This window comes from Diadema setosum, chromosome 4 (genome assembly GCF_964275005.1).
Source record: "Diadema setosum chromosome 4, eeDiaSeto1, whole genome shotgun sequence".
Lineage (NCBI taxonomy): Eukaryota > Metazoa > Echinodermata > Echinoidea > Diadematoida > Diadematidae > Diadema > Diadema setosum.
This window is the reverse complement of record NC_092688.1, coordinates 40,420,262-40,447,465: the sequence shown is the minus strand read 5'-3', so window position 1 is coordinate 40,447,465 and position 27,204 is coordinate 40,420,262.

The window sequence follows — 27,204 nt, the reverse complement described above, 5'->3', positions numbered from 1 at the left end:
TAAGAAAAATATTACTGGTTTTCTGAGAATTCACTTTTTGATAAAACTAAATCATATTTTGTCAGGTTTTCGAACCTCAAAATAGGGGCCAGGAGCTTATATCCAGAAATATGTAGTCTATACCATTATATCTAAGAAGTGATGGTAGCAAATGCCTGGAGATATTCACCAGATTGATTTTAGAGGGGGTGGCACAAGTATTATTTTATCATTATTTACTAATCTCTTTTCTAACTTACAGGTAGCGGATTTCTTTGCAGGCCAAATTCGGAAATGTACTGTTGATTATTACTTATGCATTTTCTCATGTTGTAACAGTTCTATTGGTTCTCATTTTAAAGTGAGCCAAAACCTAAGAACATTTTCACTTATAATTTCCAAAGAGTATTATGCAGGCACGCAAACTCATTCTAGTTGTATTTCATTTAAACTTATGGGTAAGAGGGTATGAGAGAGAATAGAAAGTGCTGAGCTATGAAGTAAAATGGTAAAGTAAAAAGTTTGTCAGATAGTATTACAAAAGAAACTCATTCTTTTTTGTTTGTTTATTTTATCATTATTTACTTATCTCTCTTCTAACTTAAAGGTAGTGGATCTCTTTGCAGCCTAAATTCGAAAATGCCTAGAGACAGCTAGTAACCAAATATGCTACTATAATTTAATAAATAAGAAATAACCATTCCAGTATGTATTTTAGTGTGCACAGTAAGACAGATCAAATCAAATAGGAAAACATCTGAGCACTAAGCCTGAGGTCTGAAATTGCACTCAACTTCTTCCAATGGCTAACGGATGTTTAATTTTTGAATTTCACTGACCTCCAAATTTCACAAAGAAAACCTTCTTAGCATGATGGTTAATATGACATTTGACTGATATTGGAGATGTTTGCGAATCGGATCTACTACCTTTAATGTTATTAAATCTAAAATGATTATTTGAAAGTTCGGAAATGCTGGAATTATCCTACCACAAGGAGGCAAAATATAAATGGTTCACATTTACAATTCATTTTGTTTAAAAAAAAAATTCTTATTTATTTTCGTTTTTGACAAACTCGCATACCAGGCTTCAGGCCTGCTAACGCGGGTATACAATAGAAAAAATAAAAGTTAAAACAACACCAGGAAAATCACCATTCTCAATTTTGCGGCGCGCTACGCGCGCAGAGTCTCGAACACAATTAAACTTTGCAACTTCCTGGCAAAATGAGTTTTTACTGTTTCCTAGATGAAATACCGTAACGCGATTGCATGCAACAGACAAAAATACAAATTTCCTCGAGACTTTAAAACCTCATTAAAACAGTCAAAATTCACAATTTGCGGCGCGCTTCGCGCGCAAATTCTTATACAACTTTTGTAGTTCGGTCGTCCAAAGAACATATATATATGTATATATATATATATATATATATATATATATATATATATATAATTGTGTGTGTGTGTGTGTGTGTGTGTGTGTGTGTGTGTGTGATCATTGGTATTGGTACCGAAGGTCCGTTTTTTTAGTGACCGCACACCCCCTTGAAAAATCCTGGCTACGGGCCTGAGGTCCCAAAGCAAATACGGGACTTTATCAATACATAGGTACAAAATACATAGAACACAAACGGTACACAATCAGGCTGAAGAAGGAAAAAGGAAAAGAGTGAAATACTGGCAGAGTATACGAAACTATGTTGCTATTAAGTACGGAAAGTGCGTCTAAAATTGTATCTGAACTGCTTTACCATTGTGAAAGTCCCAGCAGCCTTATAGCCCAGAGAGAGTTAAAGCATTAAGGTTTTTGATAATGCCACACGTCGGAATAAAACATCCCCATACTTCAAGATCTCTCCGACACATTATAGCTAAAAACACACCACACGTTCCCACTTATTCAAAACATCGACTTTACGACCATAACAATATATTGCGTCTGTACATGTTACGCCGAAACATCAACATTATCACACCACAGGGAACACCTCCCCTTTCCACACGTCCTCTGCGCTGCTGTCCACTTTGTGAGTGGGCAGATAATAATGTAAGTTATGACAGTTATTCTATGTTGCAACGGTAAATGGGCCATCTTTCTGGTCCAGCTATAGGAAGTTAGTCCCTTATTTATCTAGTCGTTTTCACTCAATTGCTGTGTTTGCGCAGCTACCGTCCCTTTGATAGCAATGACATTGCTTCACATCTTTATTTCATTTTGATAAATTGTGATTTATAAAATCAAGTTTTTTTTTATTTATTTTTTTTTTACAATCGCCGCAGTTTCTTCATACCCAAGGCGCCAGTCGTCCCTTTACCATTGTGAACCGCCTAGAAGCCTTATAGCCCAAAGAGAATTAAAGCATGAAGGTGTTTAGAAATGCCACATGTCCGAATAAAACATCCCCATACTTCAAGATCTCTCTGATATATAGCTAAAAACATACCACAAGTTCCCACTTACTCAAAACATCGACTTTAGGACCATTACAATATATTGCGTCTTTACATGTTACGCTGAAACATCAACATTATCACACCACAGGGAACACCTCACCTTGCCACACGTCCGCTGCACTGCTATCCACTATTTGAGTGGGCAAATGATAATGTAAGTTTTTACATTTAATTCTATATAACAACAATAAATTGGGCCATCTTTCTGGTCAAGCTCTAGGAAGTCCCTCACATATCTAATCGATTTCTCTCAATTCTATTCGAAGTGTTTGCGCAGCTACCGTCCCTTTAATAGCGATTACATTTCTTCACTGTACATCTTTATTTCATTATAATAAATTACGATTCATGCACATGTAATTATGCACATTATACGATTTTGTTATTCCGTATTGACAATGAAATCCCGAAATAAAACTAAACCGAAAGGAAAATATATTTTTTTAATGCTTTTAAAAACAAAACTACACATATACATTTGCATCCAACAGTGTAAATCACCCTCGCAATGATGCATTTGAATAGCTACCCTATTAAGTTACACAATCTAATGTATTGAATGATTATAAAGAAGTATAAGGCGTATTCTCTTCCAGAGACCGCCATCAAACTCATGCTTCACCTTAAGGTGACGGTCCCCTGCATTGTGCATGGGTATAATTCGATTGAATAATCAATTATTTCCCTATTGTTATTGTATGATTATAATTCACCAATACAATATTTCATTATTGTTAGTATAAATGACTATTTTATATTCATTATTTTTGTGTTTGATAAAATGTGAATAATGTCGCAAATTGTTTGTTATGTTGTTGACACTTTATCAAAAATGCAGAAATAAATCAAATCAAATCAACTTAGCTATAAAGGTCTTTATTTAACAAGTACTTAAAGGATTTAAAGGGAAAGTCGACATGATGTCCTGTCTGAAGATCACTGGTCATTATCTCAACATTCACGAATTAGTTATACATAAATATATTGTGCCGAATCAAAAATCAAACTTTGCAATCATAAAGTTCTGTTTATAGGGTAACAGCTCATTATTCCGAAGGTTCGTTATTCCGAAGGCTCTCTAGTCCGAAGATTCGTTATTCCGAAGATTGAATATTCCGAATTTCATTTTCGGATTAACGAATCATCGGAATAACGAACATTCGGAATAACGCCACAAATGTTCGGATTAACGAACCTCTAGGTATAGGGAAATTGTGTGTTTCGGATTAACGACCCTTCGGAATAACGAACATTAGTAATAGCGAACCTTTGGAATTACGACCCTCGGAATAACGAGCTGTAACCCATAAACAGAACTTTATTATTCAAGCAACACGGCCTTAGCTGTAATATGTTAAAACGGTAATGATAAAATATTCCGACTCATCACGCTGTGATTTTTTTTTTTTTTTTTTTTTTGTGTGTGTGTAATGTCTAGGGCAAAATTCATTCTGGCAAGAAATTACAAATGTAATACAAAACATATCAAACGTTTCTGTCCTGTTAATGATAGGCCTACGTGCTGAACGAGAGAGAAAAAGAAAAAGAAAATGTTGATTTTAGGTTATGGTCTCTATTCAAGATTATTCAAGATAATTTTTAGCATAAAGACTGTTGATAAAATGAATTCATTGAAGTCAAAATTCATGCACAAACACATGAAATGAAAGAGATTATTTCATAGATAAGACACTGAGCATCTTCTTGATGTAATATAGCATATTTTTAATGCTATAAGACAAACCGACATTTGGGAGGGAATAAGGATAGAGAGTGGGGATATGAGATTTATATGTTACTATTAAAAAATCGTATTTTCTATTTACTTATTTATTTAGTCATATTTATACAGGGTGGCCCTATCAGTAGTCAATGCACTGTTCTCCCTAGAGGCCCTGTGTCACAAACTCATTCATAAAAGTCAAATGAAACAGACAAATAACACTACAGAAATATACAACACAGATTACAGAAAATGGATCTAACAAGATCTACATATATCAGATAACAAATAACCCAGGTTATGAGGCGAAATGTTTCAAATAATTACAGCAAAAGGTAGCTTTTGAAGGAGAACTGCGTATAATTGCAGGAAGTGCATTCCAAAGCATACCTCCAGAGAAAGAAAAAGCCCTTTTCCCACTCTCAGAGGTGACTCTGGGCAAAACAAGACCATGGGTGCCCGCCCTTCTTGTCCTGTACCGATGTGTACTACTGCATAGCGTGAAGCGATCAATCAAATAGGATGGAGCAGAACCGTTAATTACATCATATAAGAGCTTAGCCCCATGGAACCGCCAACGTTCCTCCATGGGAATCCAATGCAAAGTTTTGAACATTTGAGAGGAGGGTGTTAAAGGATTTGCTTTCAGTATTATCCTTGCCATTTGTTTATGTTGTTTAATCAGTATCGACCTGTTGCGCTGATTGCAATTTGTCCAGGCATTACAGCAATAGTCAAAGTAAGGTAAGACCAGTGCATTACCAAGCAATCTAGCGCTGTCAAGAGTTAGATATTTTCTAACTCGTCTGAGTAATGCTAATCTGGTTGCTGTCTTTTTTGAGGTATATTTGATTTGCTCTTGCCAGCTAAGATGCTGGTCCATCCAGACCCCTAAATACTTCACACTTTGGACCTGTTTGATAATTACATCATTCACCTTAAAGACCATATTCAGATTGGACTGAACAAACTTCTGTTGTGTGCCAACAACAAGTACCTGTGTTTTATCTACATTGAGTGTGAGGTGATTCTCATCTAACCAAGACTTCACTTTCTTGAGTTCTCGGTTTAAAACCATTTCTATTCTTTCAGGATTTGGATCACTGAACAACATAACAGTATCATCTGCATACATCATTATATCACACTCATCAACTACTCTTGGCAGGTCATTCATGAAGATAATAAACAACAGAGGTCCTAATATGGACCCCTGCGGTACTCCAACCTTTGTTTCATGAATGGCAGATTTCTTTTTTTGAACAACAGTATACTGAGTTCGCTCATTTAAGTAGGAAGTAAACCACTTAAGAGCTGTTCCCTCAATACCGTACATTTGTAACTTCCTAAGTAATATCGCATGATCTACTGTGTCAAATGCCTTCCTTATATCAAGGAAGACAAGACCAGTAAAACTTCCTCTATCCATATTCCTCAATAAGAGGTCAGTAACAATAGTCAAAACAGTATGAGTGGAATGGCCCTTTCTGAAACCCGACTGATGGGGGGTAAGTAGACCATTGTCAACAAAGTAATCATGGAGTTGGTTGTGTACACTTTTTTCAAGTATCTTGACAATAACAGGTAGTACTGAAATTGGTCGATAATTGTCAATGTTAGTCTTGTCTCCTCCTTTGTGAATTGGGGTTACTTTCGCCCGTTTCCAACAAGGGGGGATAACACCTGCTCGAATGGAACAATTATACATCTCTGTAACTGATTGTGCTATGACAGGTGCTGCCAACCTGAGCAAATGACTACTAAAACCATCTAGACCAGAGGATTTGGCTGCTTCAATGGATTTTAGTTCCTTTTCAACAAATTCTTTATCAATGTCAGTCAAAGTAAATGTGTTCATATAACATGCCCTCTATCTGACAATAAAACAGGTGACTGATTTTGCAAATGAAACTTTGAAACAAGTTCTCTCCCAATTGATACAAAATACTTGTTGAACATAGTTGCAATTTTGAGGGAATCACATTCTACTTCATCACCAAATGACAGACTCAATGGGGTGAACCTCACACTGGTGGGCGCTATTTCTTTCAAAATTTTCCACAATTGCCTTGGATTGTTTTTATTTGAAACTATTTGAGTTTTACAAAAATCTCTCTTAACCCTATAAAGCCCAAGGGGGGCACATTGTGCCCCCCTACCATATTTTCGTTTGCCACTCCTATACCCTTTACTCGATTTCAACCAAATTTGATGACTTTTCCTAAAATCTTATTGCAAACATTTTGATATATAATTTAGCTATGTCCGATATTGCTGGTTGCCATGGCAACCGTAAACTGACAACCATGTCAGTCAGATTTTGAATGATTTTCTGTTCCAATTTCACTTAACAATATAATAATGGATGAAGTGGGGGTTTTCTTGGCTGTAATTTGCTGAAGGACCAAAATATGAAGTAATTATGGTTGTGAATTACCCTGAAATGGACTTCTTATTATTTCCTTTATTTTCTTTATGACATTAGGCATCAAACAATAGATATAATAGAAATAATCGAAAATACAGCATTTTCCAAAGACTACCCTTTTATTTTGTGTTATCTTCACACAAGCTTTGCCTGTAATATCATTTTTATCATATTATCAATCTGCAAACTCAAAATATCAATATTTTGGAGATATGAAATGTGATACCAATATATAGTACCCATTCCAAGCAATACATCATAGGTTTAATATATTTCTTTATATTTTAACGAGTAGCGCCCCCACGTGTTGACCTTGAGAAATTTCAACCATAACAAATAGTGAAGGTTGACTTGCTTTTCCTCTTTGGTAAATATGAAAATGATTGATATGAAATAAAAACATATAACTGGGGATAAAGAAATAAAAAGAAAAAACATGATTTTAGCGTATTTCCTATGTATTTCTGTATATTTAGGTAAATAGCGCCCTCAGTGGATGACCTTGAGAAATTTCAAATGTTGGGTCATGTAGAGTATGAGTTGCTCTACCCATGTGCCAAATATGACGGTCATACATCATATAATAAAGAAGTTATATAGGGGGGGGGGCACAATGTGCCCCCCCCCCCTTGGGCCTGGAAGGGGTCAAAATAGCTTGGGCTTTATAGGGTTAAGTCTGAAGCGGAGGTTATTAGCATAATTACGACAATTTCTGTACAACTGCCAGTCAAGTTTGGTCTTTGACTTTTCGGCCTTCTCTCGTAACCGATCCCTTTCACTTGACAGAGATATGAACTCAGGTGAAACCCAAGGTGTCTTATTCCCTCTAACTCTCTTTGTGACTAGTGGAGCATGTCTGTCACATGACTGAATAAATATATCTTTCCACATATCCCATATTCCATGAATATCTTGCAACCAGACAATATCTTTCAAACATTCTTCTAGGTCTGTAAGAAACATATTCTCATTAAGTTGTTTGATATTTCGTGCGGTAATCATTCTTGGTGGTACATAAGGTCGAAAGAGTCTACGCACAACACACACAAGGCGGTGGTCACTTATACCAAGTGGAACAACATTTGATTCACATACATTTTGGGGAGTGTTTGACAGAACAAGATCAATTAATGTAGTACTCCTATCAGTTACTCTAGTCGGGATTTTGATCATTTGATGCAAACTGTTGTGATTACATAATTGGTTAACAAAGCGGGATCCTCTACCACTTAACACATCATAATTGAAATCGCCCAGAATAAAACATTCAAAGCCAGTTTGAGTGGCTAAAGATATTGCATCATCGAGTTTGTTGAAATAATCTACATCAGAGTCAGGTTGTTTACTCTTTTGTAAGTGTGTGTGTGTGTGTGTGTTTGTGTTAAAGAAATGCATATTTCAGCGCATGATGTTAGCTGCTGCGGAAAAAGTAAACAACTTTATGGTGTCAACTAAGAAATTATCGTACTGTGCTTCGTTTGATGCTATCATGGCTATTATCATGCACTTGTCACATTTTTATGAACAAAGAAGCACGTTTTTTCCTCAATGTGCCTTGAACAATGTATATCTCTTTTAAAATGGGCAGGCACTATATAGCATACGTAATCCGCGACACACGGAGATTTCATTGATCAAACAGCTAATCGCGGGGAAGAAGCGGTATATCCCCCCCCCCTTCCTTCGCTCACGATAGCTCTTTTTACGAACGTATTGCGCTTGTCTCGAAAGTTTGTATTGCAAGAAATGTGCTCGATAGTCGCCGCTTTTTGAGGACTGTGATTGACAGTGATCATAACTTCACTATGAGAGGCTTGCGCTGACAATACGAGGGCACGTTTGTCTACTTTATTTATTTTTTTTTTTTATAAATTCCGTCTTTTATGTCAACCTTTGATGAATGAACGATCCGTCCTCGGTCTCCTATTAATTGCCGTGTCACACCTTTCCGGGCAAGCTACGCGGGCTTGTGGCGAGGAGGTAGTTTCCAGCACGTAGAAGATTTTCAGCGGGCGAACAAGAATGTTTACAATTTTTATTCATGCCTTGTCTGGGGAAGATTTGCGGCTTGACTTGCGGGGAAACAAGTTTGCTACCCGGAGCTCTCCGCAGTTGGTCCGCACTTGATAGTACCTAGCGCGTATCTCGCCTGAGTTGCCCGGAGGTGCTCACGCAAGTCTGGTTTAACCGCAGCCAAGTTTTGAGCATGACCAAAACTTTTCCGGGTGAGTCGCAGGGATGCCCGGAGAGGTCCACGCAGAACGTCAGTAGGAGGCCCTTAGCGGCAGCACTTCGCAGGCAACTCCCATTCAGGAACTTCGCAGTCCCCGTATGCAGCCAAGATAATGATATTCCATGGGACTTTGCCATTCCATGAGAGGAATTCCTTCACTGTGTTGTCAGCTCCCACGTGACTGGTACAAAGGTCACACAGTATACTTGCAAGTATAACTGAAGTAGAACGCGTCCAGCAAGTATAAAAGACACATGCACTGACTCGCTCAAATCCTTGTTCGCCCTCAGAAATAGCCTGCATAGCTTGCCCGGAAAGGTGTGACAGGGCCTAAACATAGTTGCGGGTAAAAAAGATTTGCGTGCACACCTCCGGGTGACTACGGGTGAAATACGTGCTAGTTACTGTCATGTGCGGCTCATTCCGGGGATCTCCGGGTAGTAAAAATTGCTCTTCATAAGTCGCACGCAAGGCTTGTCCGGAAAGGTGTGACACGGCCTTTACGTGGACTGCTTGTGTGTTCTTTGATCCCACTGTACTTTATTCTCATGAACCTGCATTCATATTAACTAAAAAAAAAGTCATGTATAAGGTAATCATAATCTCTTTGTTTGATGTGAAATGCCGTATAGCTAATTCCCGTTTTATCAGTTTCACATTTTCGCTTACTGTGTTTCAGATGTATTCAAATGGTACTTGTAAAACAAGTAAGGTTTTCCCGTTGATCCGACGTATTAGTCATCTCTTTATTCAAAGTGGCTGTTTCTTTTGTGTGTGCCCTTGTGTGTGTGTGTATGTGTGTATGTGTGTGTGTGTGTGTTTTTGTGATGTAACACGGTTTTTCTTGTTCTGTTTACCTTATAGTCAGACATCATTCAAGGTTTAAGCTGTCTCGTCTTAATCCTAGTCCATGAATTATCTGGTGTAAATCTGAGAAAAGCTTTAAAAATTGTATAGAATCCCAGAAAGATGTCTTCCTGCCCTTGTTTGCTAAAAGAGAAAACATTTTTGTCCGGTTAGTATATATGTATTGAAGTACTGTACTGTTTTTTTAATATAGCAAATAATAACTCCTGTTACTCAAATCATAATCATGATCGAGGTAAATGAAAGCTACCTTAACTAGTTATTTGCTACGTTAGACAGCTATGTGTTGTGTCCTGAACTTTCTATTTCTCTAGGGATGACATCAAAACATGCAGTAGAGAAATGCGTCGAAAAGAGCCAGTCCCATCAAAGCAGGTGTACGTACCGAGCTCCTTTCAACGATACTTCCATCATACTTTCCTGTGTCCTGAGTGGATTTAAGCCTCATGTTTCTATGGTATGGCTTCGCGACAGACAACACTATCTGACGACACTTACGAAAGGTTTGAGAAAATCAATGTATCAGCCACACATGGGACAGAGCAAACATTCGTGTGCATAGCTACCGGTGACTCGCTGAATCGAACGTCGACCAGAGAAATCACTCTTCTGCCTTTATCAGGTTTTGTGAAAAGTTTTCAAGTTTGTGTTTCTGAATGATAACGAGTCATAATTTATTGTCACAGCTTCTGCCATCAATACTATAAAACAGTGTTTATGATAAGAAAAACGCTTGCCGTTTCGTGTTCTAAATAGTTTTATCCCCTCTAAGAGATATGCAAAATTGGATATAATTTTCGTACATCACGATGCTCTGCAAAAAAAAAAAGAAAAAAAAAGAAAAAAAAAAGAAGGTGGTTCAGCAGCGCAAGTTTTTGTGTAATGAGGCAGATATGGATTGGCTTGATTAGATTGAGCAAGATAGCCTTTTCTGAGAGTCACGCAGAATTTCATACGATGTCTCTTATACGTATATGATTGAAAAAGATTCCGAAAATGTTTCTAGCCGGCTTGCATGTTGAAGACGTTACCATGATCATATTGGTCTATAAAATGCGGCAACAACGCCTGTGTGAAAATATACAATTTCCTTACGTTATATGTGACCCTGCACCACAAATCAAACAAAAAGTCGCCGGACATGAATTTTTAGTTAAGATCGTATTCTGAAAGAACAGACGTTAAGCTTTAAAATTATGCATAACTCAAATCAAATGGACTCTCCTAACCTATCTAGATATTGGAAAGAAAGCACAAATTCAGGAAAAGTGTGAACTGAGAAAAAAAAAAGCTTTGAAGTACAGTGTCTATTCATGCGCTTAATCTTTACCAAACCGTGCTGGCTGTGCAATGAATGGGACAAAAAACAAGAAGTAAACCACCAGAGTAACAACAATGAAGGGATTATCAAATTAAACTGAGATTAAGCATGCCTCATTAACACATTCTGTCCATAAGTATTGCCAACTTTCAAAGCAGTAGCATTATCCTTTGAAAAGTTATTAGAGTTGAAAGTGAAGAGTGTGGACAAGGTTTTTCAGAAATGAAAAAGGGACTCTAAAGACTCACCTAATCACACTATTCTACAAAAAAATGTTCGAGATAAACTGCTAAAAAAACACACTTTTCTGCCCGTTTTATGATACCAAATTTTAGCATAATGTAAAAGAAGACCCGCTCTTTCAGAAAATATGAAAAAGTCAAGTTCGGCTAGGTTGACCCATTTCACTTATTTTCAGTCCTCACGTAAAATCAGTGTGTGCGACTTTATGTTCGTTTTGCGGTGCAGGGTCACATATTAAGTTTTAAAAGCTTACACAATCATCATTTTTACGATATTGGTACCACTTAAAGGGACAAATTCTGCTTATGCATTTTGAAATGGTATGTATCTGTAGATGATATTTTGCTATGACAGCAATTCCAGAGAAGTAGCTTAGTCTCACTATCAGCCGTTAACCCTCATAACTCCAAATACCTTTTTTTAAGCTCGGTAAACCATGGAGGGCACAATCCGCTCCCTCTATAATTTCAATATTTTTTTATCAATTCCTCTGAAATATGGCACAAATGTAAATCAAGACATACTCTACAAAATTGAACCATCAAATCTTTTCTTGGAAACCACAAAGAGGGAGCAATTTGTCAAAGTACAAAGAAAACAAAGAGAATTCCATTAAATGATATTAAATTAACTAATTTTAAGACATAATTATGACGGGCAGTTTAGGCAAAATTGCAACTAGTTTTTGCTGTTGATTTCTATCTAGACAAAATAAGACACATTTGAACTTCATTTTAACCTTTTCGGAGCATTTACAGGTCCAAATCTTAAGAAAATGGTGTTTACCACAGAAAAAAGTTTAGACAAAACACAAGAGGGCGCTGTGGCTTTTTCAAACATAATTGCAAGCTTTGTTATATATTTTATTTCATTTTGTGAATACATAAAGTAATAAGTAACAAGAAGCTGAAAAAGGGTCAAAATGTGAAACGGAACTTGCTTATGTTTATTTGTTGCCATGGTAACCAAAATACTTTGACACTAATTAAACATATCTTATACAACGAATGCATTCGTAATAAGTTTCGGGAAACGACATCAAATTTGGAGGTGATCAGACAAGATATGAAACTTATAGTGAGCAAAATCCAATTTTCAGTATCAGCAAAGCACCTCCCTCACCAAATTTTTGCTATTTTGGAGATAATAACAATTCATCCACTGTCACATAAACAAATGCGAGGGCATCCTCATTCCACACACGCGAGCTGTTGTATTCTTCGTGTTCTTAGATTTGTTATTCAACTATGCGATCAACACTTTGGGGAATATTTAGGGGAAAAGAGTGAACCCCCCCCCCCCGGCATTTCAAAGGACACTATCAATGGGAAATTGTGTCTGTCGCTTTTTGTTAAAATCATGATTACCATATTCGTAATCAAATAATTCTGTACTACTCCAAATAATCAGAGCCACTATCATCACCAACATTTCGATATCACTTTTACATAGACACCTCAACAAACAACTCCCAAGTAGCAACACGCCAATAGCGAGATATCTAAATATTTAGCAAAATTAAGAGCGCATAGAGAGATAGCAAAACATCCTTCTTAATACATGTACTAATAATTCTGCAAAACGGGTGAATTAATGTTACTAGATATACGAAACACTCTTCAGAACAAATTTACTTCGACACTTTATAATGGAAAGGATAAAGTGTGAGGAAATATGATAGATAGTGCCATGATAATCATACCAAAAGATATACGAACAACAAACATTAATTCCAATTCAAACAAACTAATGAGCAAACGCAAAAGAGGCACGCAGATCTATATTATGGGCGTTAATCGAAAAGAGAGAGTTTTGGGGCGGCTTGGTTCTTCTGTTTTGTTTTTATTGGTCACCGCCATGCAACTTCAGAAAGTCAGCAAGCCTCGATATAACTGGGGAGTAGGAAATGTCCGCAAATGCAAATAGACCTATGTCGACGGAGCAAATTAGTGTTTGTTGCAGAGTATCATATTTGTCAGAATTTTCAGAGCAATTGCATTTTGGTGGAGTTTTATAAGTCTGGAAAACGGAAGAATTATTATAGCGATCCCCTCTGACACAAGCTACAAAGAAATTCCAAGTAGATACCGAGAAACAAATAGAATTGTTAATCGAAATTACTTTGCTTCTTGCCATGCGTGATGCTAGAATAACCAAGTTGCGAGAAACACAATTAACAACCCCTCCCCCCCCCCCAAAAAAAAAAGAGGATTATTTCTATTGTTGAATGACTATCTGATAATTCATTTGAAAATGTGATGTCCAAGTTAAAAAAAAATAAAAATCTGGTTTGGGGGTAAAAGTCTAGGACTGGGACTGGGCAAAACCCTCCATTCTTTTGCTGTATACAACCCTTGGGGTACAACCGCGGTCATTTGCTGGTATCAAGATCTGCAAATACCTTGTATGACGCTGTTATCTAACTTTATATATAATGACATTTACATCAGTACTCTCTTCCGCTCTGTATAATCTTGTCATTTTGAACTGCCTTCTTTATTGTGAATACTCCACTATTCCAATTTTCATTGTTCTTTCAAACAGGAAATTTATTATCACTTATCTTATCATATTAATATGTAAGCCTTGATTAAGCTATGTCTTAAGTATTCATTGATACAATAGTCACTAATCCAGATGTAACCCTTGAATTGGCTATAAAACTGTACGAAAACAACCTTAAATTGTTAGTTCTTGCTCGGCAAAAGATATGGAAATATGCAAAGTGGAATGTAGCAATTTATCGTAGAAATAAATTTCCATGGGTATTTTAGCGAGAAAATGAATGGTAATGAATGATAAGAAAATACCGTTTTGCGGTAACGTCTCCCATTCCACAAAAATTTTCCTACAAAAAGAGAGGTATCATGTAGAACAGCCTTTGGATATGGCCGCGGCTGCCTTGAACGTTGACTATCACTCCACAGAGAGATACACCGTGTTCAAAACAGCGCGCTCCGTAGAGACCGTGCTTTATCGTTCTGTGTATAGTCTCGGTTCAGACACGCGGGCTGATTATTAAAGCCCAGAATGCATTGATTAAAGACTACATTTTTCATGACTAAGCTACTCATTTGGAATTGCTATCATAGTTTGATACACTTATATATCCCTAACAAACGAAACGGCACCACAAAGGTTTTTTTTTTTCCCTTTTGGTGGTACCAATATCTGACTTGGCCCATGGACTAATAGATATTCTAATCATAATTATGAAAAAAAAAACGCATAAGGAAGGTACGGTTAGGTATTAAGACAATCTGTACAAGACAGGCATTGAGAAGATCAATATCATGCCGTCTTAAAGTGCCCCTGAAATCCAAATGCATGTTGATTTACAAGTGTTGATTTATAGTACCCTCAACATCACCTTTTCGGTGAAATAAATATCTAGAAACATTCCACAAATTTTAACGATTTTTCTTCTATTTTTCTTCAGATTACTTGGGAACGCCAAAAAAAAAAAAAAAATCCTTCTAAATCAATATTCCTCAGATGATCTCATCTTTAAGTCCTTGCTAAAGTATTGTTAAGTGTATTATAATTATGTTAAAGGAAGGTATGATAAATCAACGCAAACCAACATGCATTTAGATTTCAGGGGCTCTTTGATTTATATCATTTGCCATTTTCGAAACCAAAAAACAAACAAAACAAAATTGTCAATTATCGTAAAATGTCCATTTTATGTCTAAAATGTTGTTAGTTCATGAGGTATACGTGTATGAGGAACTTGTGTACAAGTAGTGCAAGTACCATTATATTTTGTAATGAAATTGAAATTGAAATTGATAAATTCTTTGCTAAAAGTTTCTTTTCATCTATATAATATCTACAGCGGATAAGCCAAAGAATTGTGCAAAATTTGACTAAAGCATGAAACTTTCACCATTGGTAGTACATGGTAAAAGATTAATTTTAAGATCGGGAGGTAAGTATGAATTGACCTCTGATGACCTCCAGAGGTCAATGACATCAAAATGTAAGGAAATTGATTTTTTTTTTGCATCATTCGTTAATGATATACACAGTAATAATGTACTAAAACTTAATTTTTGTCACGGCGAAATTGTCGTCATGGTCAACAGAGCCTTGACAGGTTTCTACTTTTGACCTCTGATGGCCTCGAGAGGTTAATGACCTCAAAATCTTAGAAAATTGATATTTTGCATCATTGGTTAATGATTAACACCATAATGGTGTATTAAAACTAATTTTTGTTACAGAGGAACTGTCCTCATGTTCCACAGAGCCTTGACAGGTTTCTACCTTTGACCTCTGATGACCTCCAGAGGTCAATGACCTCAAAATGTCAGAATATTGATATTCTAATGCGTCACTTTTTACTGATACATGGTAACTATGTACTACACAACTCAGTTTTGTAAGTGGAATTGTCTCAATGTTCCACAGAGTCTTTGTAGCCAGGTTTCTATCTTTGACCTCTGGTGACTTCAGATGACCTATGATGAGGTCAATGACCTAAATATATCAGAACATTGATATTTGGTGCAATTGGTTGATGATAAACATGATTAAGATGTCATATTCATTTGTATTACCATTAAATTGTTTTCCTATCCCACAGAGCAAGAGAATTACTCACGTGTCTCTACCTTTGACCTCTGAGGACTGTGACATTTCAATGACCTCAAAATATCAATATATTGATATTAGTCAAGGTCAACATATACCCGATGCAGGGGCAGATCCAGGAATTCTGTAAAGGGGGGGGGGCGCACCTAATATTTCTGGTGCCACTTCCGGGTTTCATTTCATTTTTTCCTTTTTATTTCTTTTGTTTTTAACAATAAATAAAGGGGGCGTGCGCCTCTTGCGCCACCCTCTGGATCAGCAACTGCGATGTACAATCATGCATTATGTTGTTAGCATTTATGCTATAATAGAAGAATCTTGTCATTCCATGGAACATTGGTCATTACCCTGTGTATTATACCCAACTTTGACCTCTCAGGACAATGAGAGGTCACTGACCTTTTAGAATATCAGAATTTGTGTAGGCTTACCTACATCGATGTTTGGCTTCATTGGTTTCGTAAATGCTTAATCACGTACAAATCACACCTTGACATTGGATCATCTTGAAAACTTCGACATACTGTGAGGCCCATGACATGCATTCCACATGAAGCAATCCTGTGTTTTGCAACTAGCTATAGCCATCGGACACCTACCCAGGGAATAGATTAGCATTTATGCCAAAACATGGAGAAAGCGGATTGTGCGAAATATTTTGGAGTCTACTCCGATAGGGGGCTCAGCTGGAATCACATCGCCACAGCAGTTTAAAAAGGTTATGCTTCAACCAAAGACTCTTTCCAGACGAAGATATCATAAAGTTCAGGTGCTTTGTACACTCCACACTGCTCAGGACTGTCCTGGAATATGCATGAATCATCTGGGATCCATTCACCCAAGAAAACATCATGAAGTTTGGAATGATCCAGAGAAGATATGCACTCTTCAGCTGCAATGACCATCACATGCAAAACAAGCAGTGTTACAGCCACACTTAAAAAAGGAAAAAAAAAAAACTACAACGGCAATCCCTGTAAGAAAGTACAGTACAGGCAAATTCAGCGATGATGTTCTGCATGAAGAACTCCACAATATCCACTCCACAGGAAGTTGTGGCTCCATTGCTGCATTCCTCAAAAAGGGCCAATGACCAGAAATGTCAGGCATCATTTGCAAGAACACAAAGTAGGCCTTCTCCCAAAGACGTTTTTTTGTTTTTTGTTTTTTGTTTTTTGTTTTAATCGCTATCATAGGCAACTGTCTCTTGTATCTCTTTAAAACACTTCAGGGGAGAGATACTCGATATTCAGCTCTGCTATATTAAAGATACAGATGTCTTTTTTTGTTTGCTTGTTGTTGTTGTTTGTTTGTTGTTGTTTTTTTTTGTTGTTGCTGCATATAGACCTTTGGAGACCTTTTTAACCAATTAGGAAAAGGTTTCATGACAAATGTTATTTATATATTACACAGTATAGTGAAGAAAAAGAAGAAGAAGAAAGAGAAGAGAAAAATAGATCTGCTGTCAGTGATGCAGAGCCAATATCAATCAGTTCCATGGTAGATCTTAGTCGGCACTGCAAAGGTTCGGATGTCTCTGTTAGCAAAGGATAATCTAAAGCTCCAAGTAAGTCCTTGAGGTGGTTTACATTTTTTATCTGGGTGTAGAGGGTTGGGTTGGGTCTATGAGGATATGATGCTTTGTTATAACAATTAGGTCTGAGTTATCTGTTTTTTTATGTTTGTTTTGACCATCGTTCATGGATCTCCTCTACATAAGAATGATAATGTGTTAGACCCAGCCACCACCATATTTTTCAATAGACTTTGATATTACAGTGTAGTTGAGAAAAGAAAAAGTAACCTCTCATTGTCCTAGATGGAAATCAAAATTGAACAGTGTGTGGAATGCTCTGCACACAATTTTGGACACACACACCCAAAATGCATTTTTCCGGTATATTATTTCATAAACAGCTGGCCATTACAAACCGATGAAACCAGACATCAATATTCTTACATTTCGATGCATATCTTTCAATATCCTCCTCCTCCAGTGGTCAGAGGATAATCGCTAATGTTCATGTAAAATGAGTGCACGCCCTTTGAGTTGCTCACTTATATTGCTATAGAAATACACCTTATGTGTATCATGTCAGTCATTAAGTAATGTGTCAATTTCATTTTCAGTCTTCTATTTTTTTTTCTACATGTACAAATAAAATCATGACAAAGTGAATAACTTTCACATCAAAATATAAACGAGAATACTAAAAAAGAAATAGATGTAATAATGTGCAAGGCAAATACCAAGTCTACATCATCTTAAGGGAAACAGGTGAAGGAAATCCCATTATTGATAAACAATTTACTTGACTGGAATAGCGACCACTGAACAATAATATTATTGTTTCTTACAATTCTCTCTTCTTTTCAACAAGTGTAATAAAACACATGCACATACCGGGCCATCAGTTTGGAGGAGGGGTGGGGTGGTGGCAGGGAAAGTTGACCCCCACCCCAATAAATTCTGAGATATGGACTTTGGCTTGTTTTGTTCTTGTTTTGTTTTTGTTTTTGCTTTTTAGACAGAAAACTGCCCCGGTTTCTACCCATATATTCAGTACACTACTTTTACTGATAATTTCCCATGTATTCCATCATAAATGTGTACACAATTTTTTTTTTTTAATTTCTATTTCAACGGTTCCCTCGCATGGGAAGGGTTGGGGACAGCCCCTTTCATACCCTCCTCTTGCTATATCAACCTCCCCTCCATGCATTGATTATGGCTACACATTTTGGGATGGACTTTTTTTTTTCAAAAGGGTAGTTCAACCCGGAGTGGCACGAGATCATTAAATTGAAAACAAAAGAATGCAAAAGCTCCATAATGTGGGAGGGGGATACCTCCACCCACATCCTTCCCTCGAATCGTCTCCCTCCATCGATGGCTGACTTACGACACCTCTCTGATACAAATTTCGAGATATTTCTTCAAAAGTGCATGTGTACCAGATCTCATTTCTCAAAAGACAAGAGCTCTCTCGAATGGGAGTGGAATACCCTACCCTCTCCAACGCTGCTCTTGCTGGGTCCCCACCCATATAGACATGGTACACCTTGGCGATCCATGATTTTCCAAGTGTTCCACAAAACGGATGCATCAGATTCGAAAATTGAAAATTGTCGTCTTCGGGGGGGGGGGGGGGGTATTGAGATGCGCCAACACCCCATTGAGTGACATGTAAGTGACGACGCACACTTCAAACAAGAACTGCACTAAATCACTGATTTCAGGTCTAAAACTGCAAAAATCCAAATCCCGACCCATACCGTCCCCCTCCGCTCCACTCCTTTGTACCATGGACTTATACTTACACATCTTTTCCAAGTCCCCCTCCCACCTGAAAACAGATCGACACCCCTGCTCTGTGCACACACCCGATGTAGATAATTACCTGAAAAGTTATGCGGAATGAGCAGCCATTTTTTTTTTGTCACATAAATGCATGGTTTGGAAGCCCTACATTATAAACAATTAACTACATCTATTAACTATCGCAATATCAATATTGATACCCTCACATTACATTTGAGGTCTTTGCCCTTGTGCGATTTTCATAGGTGAAAGGTAATGGCTCGTTAATAAACAGGGCCTAAGAATGCTCTCTAGAACATCATCATGTTTACCAGTCTTAAGGACGTTCCTCAGTTAAAGTGAAATCCATGTCATTTTCTTGAAACTTTCCATACCGTAACTTTGACCCATCCGAAGCCCAAATATGTAAATAAAACCATAGGTTCATGTGCTTGTTTTTCTTCTACGGGACTTTGAAGAATATGACTAATCTGCCGTCCTGTACCAAAATGATAGCGTTACATGATCAAGACCATGATTGGCAACAAAATCTGCAATGACAAACGTAAATCCCCATAATTCTGTCAAAATCCACGTTATTTTCTCCAAATTTGCAAGAATTGCAGAAAAGGGTACGCAAAACGAGGAAAAGGTTTTAAAGTTAGGGTTTACACTCTCATTCTTCAGCAAACAGCGCCCTCACGCGGCAGAAAACACCGAAATCTCTCAAATCCTTCTCATCGACGTTTTCTGTTAGGGGTGAGCAAAAGGACAACGTTCATAAAACTTATGCTGTACATTCAAAACCCATGTCAATTTCACGAAACTTTACCAAATTGTAGACAGAGGCTTACTTATTCCAGAAAAACAATCAAAAGTAGGGGTTCATGTGCTCGTTTTTGTGCTAGCAGCGCCCCTATGCGACATATATCATCGTAAGTCCCCAAAATCTGGTCAGGAACATAAGGGTCGCCCTGACAGGGTGGGTTCATAAATCTCATGCTGTACATTCAAAACCCATGTCAATTTCACAAAACTTCACCAAATTGTAGAAGAAGACTTACTTATTCCAGAAAAATAATTAAAAGTGGGGGTTCATGCGCTCGTTTTTGTGCTAGCAGCGCCCTCATGCGACATATATCATCGTAAGTCCCCAAAATCTGGTCAGGAACCTATGCAGGGATGCCCTGACAATTTAAGATGAGTTCATTAGGCTTATGCTGTTCATTCAAGACCCATGTCAATTTCACCAAACTTGACCAAATTGTAGACGAAGGCTTACTAATTCCAGAAAAATAATTGAAAGTTGGGGTTCATGTGCTCGTTTTTGTGCTAGCAGCGCCCCCATGCGACATGTATCATCGTATAAGTCCCCAAAATCTGGTCAAGAACCTACGCAGGGATACCCTGACAAGTGGGTTCATAAAACTTATGCTAGCTGTTCATTCAAAACCCAATGTCATTTTCACGAAACTTTGCCAAATTATAGAAGAAGGCTTACTAATTCCAGAAAAACAATAAAAAGTGGGGGTTCATGTCCTAATTTTTGTGCTGGCAGCATCCCCAGATGATAGAAATCACCTCACCGGACCCCAAAATCTGGTTATAAACCTCTCGTGGGTGTCCTGATTATAGGTGGGGTTCGTGAATGTCATGCTGTACATTCAAAACCCATGTCAATTTTACGAAACTTTATCAAATTGTAGAAGAAGGGTTACTTAATGCTCGTTTTAGTGCTAGCAGAGCCTCCTTGCGACGGAAATCATCGTAAGACCCCCAAATCTGGTCAGGAACCAATGCAGGGATATACCCTGCTAGGATGCATGAATCTCATGCGGTTCACTCGAAACCCCATTTTCTTAAAAAAAAAAAAAAACAAAAACAAAAAACACACACACACACACACACAAACAAACAAAAAAACATGTCACAATTGCAGTGATATGGTGAAAAATATTCAGAAAGAAAGGTCCATGTGCGTTTTTGTTATCATTTCCCTTCCACAGCCATAACGATATTATGTGGATGCAAGCGTGGAAAACTCCATATTATTGATATGCACGCTTGTTTGTTTGTTTGTTTTACCCACTTGCTGTAACCATGTATAATACAAAAAGTGATAATGGAGGAAGAAGAATGAATATAAGGAAATGGGAGTTTTGGCATTAGTCTGACGGTCCTCCAAATGAAAAACAAATCTTAATACAATGATGTTGATTGTAGATTGCATGTGTTGGTTGTTGCAGTGGTTGGTAAAGTGCGTGTTGTAAGCTATGGAGAAGTACCTTCCCCCCCCCCCCGAAAAAAAATTCATTCTCCTTTTGTTACACCAGATTTGGTAATAAAAAAAAAATAATATATGAATGGTGAAAGTGATGAATAGTCTTGTTTGATAACACTTTCGTGACCTTGTATTTTGTAACCAAAAATAAAAAAACCCCAATATTTTGTATTACTAGTAATGACAAGTTTAGATCTAATTTAGATTTTAACAGAGACACTCAGATTGTTTTAGCTGCTAGACTTAAAGATGAAATGTTTGTCATATGCTTGTTTTGTTGTTGTTGTTGTTATTGTTGTTGTTGTTGTTGTTGTTGTTTTAACACCTAGTCCAATAGACTAGTGAGCCTTAGACCCCGACTAGGGCCTATAGGCCCTTGGTATTTACCTTAGCACTCGACCTAGAATAGCATGTTGGTGACCGGATAATGAACTTCATGTCACAAAACAGATCTATGGATTGAAAATGGAAACAGCTCTGTTCCACTTCCAAGCTTCGCGATTCCGTCAATCAGTGTTGTGCTACAATGACCATATATGCGGCTCGGACCGCTGAACTTTGCGTGGTATGTACAGATTGTAACGCGTACAGTCGGCACGCGAGCCGAGCGAGGCCGCCCAGCGCGGCTGCCCGGCGCGGCCGCGGTGGGGAGCTGTCGGGTATCCGTACGTACACATACCACACTCTAGCTCGATCTACTAGCAGCTGCTCAGCTCAGCTAGCTCAGCTCATCACTCGTGCGTGCGCTTCTACGCTCTTTGTTACGTCACTGACACCTGCGCAGCTAGGATGCGCACAAACTCAACTGAGGAACGTCCTTAAATCAATGATGCCAAACTATTCTGATATTTTGAGGTCATTGACCTCTCGAGATCATCAGAGGTCAAAGGCAGAAACTCGTCTGTGTGCCTTGGAATATGAAGACTATGTCACTGTAAAACAAATACGCTTGTTTTTGTACATCTTTACCATGTTTATCACAAACCAATGATGTCATAGTTCAATATTCTGATATTCTGAGGTCATTGACCTCTCAAGGTCATCAGAGGTCAAAGGTAGAAACCTGTCTGCTCTTTAGAATATGAAGACAATTTCATTGTAAGAAAGATATGTGCTTGTTTTGTAAATCCCAACAATGTTTACCATTAACCAATGACATCACAGATCAACATTATGATACTTTGAGGTCATTGACCTCTAAAAGCCATCAGATGTCAAAGGTTCAAACCTGCCAATGCTCTGTGGAGTCAAGAAATGGATTCCCTGAAGTATAGATGCATGTTTAGTGCATCATAACCACATATATCATTCACAACTGTCTCAAAACATCGATATTCTGGTATTTAAAGGTCATTGACCTCTGGAGGTCATCAGAGGTCAAAGGTAAAAGCATGTCAATGCTCTGTTGAATCAGAAAATGATTTCTCTGTAGTATAAATGTATGTTTAGTGCAACATAACCACATGTATCATTCACAAATGTCTCCAAACATCAATATTCTGATATCTAAAGTTCATTGACCTCTGGAGGTCATCAGAGGTCATATCAGACTTACCTCCCGATCTTGAAATAAATCTTATGGTATGTACTGACACTGGTGGAAGTTTCATGCTTTAGTCAAATTTTGCACAATTCTCGTGATTTTGAGGGCTTAACCGCTCTACTATATGTATATATATATATATATATATGTGACCGTGCACCTCAAAACGAACATAAAGTCGCACACACTGATTTTGCGTGAGAACTGAAAATAAGTGAAATGGGTCAACCCAGCCGAACTTGACTTTTTCATATTTTCTGAAAGAGCGGGTCTTCTTTTACATTATGCTAAAATTTGGTATCATAAAACGGGCAGGAAAGTGTGTCTTTTTAGCAGTTTATCTCGAACATTTTTGGTAGAATAGTGTGATTAGGTGTGTCTTTAGAATCCCTTTTTGTCCCCGCCGAACGAGTTCGAGCAGGGGACTATGAAACGGGCTCCGTACGTGTGTGTGTCCGTGCGTCCGTCCGTGCGTCCGTCCGTCCGTCCGTGTGTGCGTCCGTGTGTGATCAAAATGTTCAGTTTGCTACTTCTCTGTCATTTATGACTCAATTTTGATTCTCTTTGCTTTATATGATAGCACTACATGGGAGCTTTAAAACTTCTACACAGAATTTCAGTTGTGACCTTTGACCTTGACCTTTGACCTATATTGTACATTTTTCTACAAAATGCTACTCCTTCGCCATTTCTAACCCAATTTCGATTCCGTTTGCTTTATGTGATGGCACTAGGTGAGGGCTTCAAAACTTCGACACAAATTTTTGACCTTTGACTTCTTTGACCTTTGACCTTGATTTTTTACCTATATTGTACATTTTGCTACAAAATGCTACTCCTTCGCCATTTCTAACCCGATTTTGATTCCGTTTGCTTTATATGATGGCACTAGTTGAGGGCTTCAAAACTTCTACACAGAATTTTGACCTTTGACTTCTTTGACCTTTGACCTTGATTTTTGACCTATATTGTACATTGGCTACAAAATGCTACTCCTTCGCCATTTCTAACCCAATTTCGATTCCATTTGCTTTATGTGATGGCACTAGGTGAGGGCTTCAAAACTTCTACACAGAATTTTGACCTTTGACTTCTTTGACCTTTGACCTTGATTTTTTACCTATATTGCACATTTTGTTACAAAATGCTACTTCCGGCGGGGACATATATTACGCACCGCGTAATTTCTACTTTTCCTTGTTCATTTCTGAAAAACCTTGTCCACACTCTTCATTTCCAACTCTAATAACTTTTGAAAGGATAGTGCTACTGCTTTGAAAGTTGGCATTAATTATGGACAAAATGTGTTAATGAAGCATGCTTAATTTCAATTAAATCTGATAATCCCTTCATTGTTGTTACTCTGGTGGTTTACTTCCTGTTCTTTTGTCCCATTCATCGCACAGCCAGCACGGTTTAAAGATTAAGCGCTTGAATAGACACTGTACTTCAGAGCCTCTTTTCTCAGTTCACACTTTTCCGGAGTTTGTGCTTTCTTTCCAATATTTAGATAGGTTAGGAGAGTCCATTTGATTTGAGTTATACATCATTTTAAAGCTTAAAGTCTGCTCTTTTAGAATATGGTCTTAACTAAAAATTCATGTCTGGCGACTTTTTGTTTGTTTTGAGGTGCAGGGTCACATATATATACACACACTGTTAAAACATCGGTGTTAGATTTAGCACCATGGGTGTTAAATCTAACACCGATCAAACTTTAATGGAGGACCACACCCACAGGTGTAGGAAATGTAATGTGACGGTGTTAAAAAGTGTTCACCTGGCACTTCGTGGTGATAATTTGACACTGTGGCTGGTGATATGTTTGACACTGCGCTGGAGTTTATTCAATAATGACACCGCATGGTGTTGATTTGATATTGGTGGTGTTAATTTCAATAGTATAACACCCGTCCAGCTTTAATAGGGGACCACACCAACTGGTGTTACTGTGGTGTAAATGTTTTTTTTTTTCAAAAATCAAGTACTTCATCGGAAAATTCCGTAATCGTCTTGTTGAAGTTCAAAATTAACAAGAAGTGCAGTAACTAAGAATCTATTAAAAAAACAATTTTAAATTTTGAAATGACACCCAGAGGTGTTAATCTAACACCTGAGTGAGCACCGGAAATTTAACACCAGCTCGGTGTTTCATATTTAACACCGGACTTTTTGCAGTGTATATATATATATATATATATATATATATATACATCTAATAATGTAAGTCCATTGAAAAGCTATCAGGGATTCATTTTTGTCTTGTTTTTTTTTTTTTTTTTCACTGAATTCATCCTTTCATCTTTGGCTCTTCGTGGAGGGAACCAGTCCATGGATGCGTCGTTGCTACGCCTAAGGTGGTGCATTCACATTGCATTCGACACGACAGCACGACACGACACAACGACACGACACTTCGACACGACATTCGATTTTCCGTTTACACTATGCACGACACGCCCATAAATGTCGTGTTGGATGTCATTCGATTTCTAGTCCATGGGTGCGTTTATCAACTCCTTTTCTCGGCAGAAACAGGTTATCCAAACAGCTGTCAAAGAATTTTTACGAGTTGGTAAACGCAAAGCTGTTTTGAAAGCCCTTTAGGAAAGCCTTTTCGAAAGCCCCAATTTTTTTTTTTTTTTTTTTGTGGCTATCCAAACAGGTTGCCTAAACAGGTTTTCAGAAACCTGTTTGTAAAAGCCTTTTGGAAGTTGATAAACGCAAAGCTGTTTTGAAACGGCTTTGTAGTCTTGTATTTCAGTACTTGTACTTCTCCTTGGGTTGAATAGCGCAATGCAGCTTTGTAGTGACAGGCCAGTTAAAAAAATCGTGTTCGCGAAGAGAGTTGATAACAACTATTTTGAAAGCCGTTTCTAAAGGGCTTTGGAAAGGGCTATCGAAAGCCGTTTAAACAGGTGATTGTTGATAAACGCAGCCAAAGTCTCATGCCGCCACTCAGAAATATTTGAAGTATGTGCTAAACTGGAGCTGCCTCACAGAAAGGAAGGCAAATGATTCATCATGACTCGTCACTCTCAAAGGAAAGTATTGCTGTTCGCCGTCCCTTCTTAGAAAACAAGCGGCACATTAATAGTACAGGCAGTCAGGGCTTTGTAAAGGGCTCTCGAAAGGGCTATTGAAAAGGCTTTCCAAAGGGCTATCGAAAGGGCTATCGAAAGCCGTTTAAACAGGGGAAAGTTGATAAACGCAGCCCATCTAATACCATTACCATGGCAACAAACAATGAAAATGGCGGCCCCCGTATTTGATGATGAGGAAGCTGCGATTATCGCCTGCTCGTATTTGTTTGTAGTAGGAAGAAGAGAATTTGTGTATGAGATAAACCAAAAAAGGTCATCGCTGGGGAAATATTCCCACTTGGTGAGAGAATTACTGAGTCATGAAGACAGGTTTTATGGTCACTTCAGAATGGGTGTTGACGAGTTCACGCAACTCCATCACCTCATCAGTGACGACATAGAGAAGCAATCCACCACTTTCCGAGCGGCAATATCTTTTCTCGAGAGAATGGCAGTTTGCCTTAGTAGGCCATGGGATAGTAGGGGTCAACGTGCACCCCCTCTGCACCTAACATTCATTGTTATTTCCATGTAGCCCTTGGTCTGGAGAGTCAGAAAAGTGATGTTAACAAAAAAAAAGTTGGGTCCCAAGACCCGCCCCGTGACGTTTTGTGACGTCACTTCCGGAACAACCTTTTCGCGAATACGGGGGAATAGCATTTGGGTATTATCCTAATAAAGTGGTCCCCATGCCTTTATTTTTCAATGATAACCAAAGATTTTGGTATTTCTAGATTCCTCAGAAGATGGGAAATACGATGCAAAGCAAAGTTTGGCAATGTAAGCCCTCAGTTTGTCGTCATCGACAACGAAATGGGCAACGATGTCGACAAAATTCAACAAAATTTTACAAAATTTGGGCAATTTTTCAAGTTTCACCCTTTAAAGGTAGGGAATCCCATTTGCATTCCTTAAATGAAGTGTTGTATAAACACAGTGGTATGTTGAAGAGAGTATCATTTTAGAAACTCCCATAAAGTATTGAAAGTGGAAGGTAACATTTAGTACATTTTTATTGACCGTTAGATTTTGAATTAAATTCTTTTCGGGGCTCACCGTAAATTCCAGTACATTACTAGGCTACCTTTGCAGACCCATGCACTGCATGTGTGTCCATCATTATTTTGTGAATAAAGTTCATCAAAAC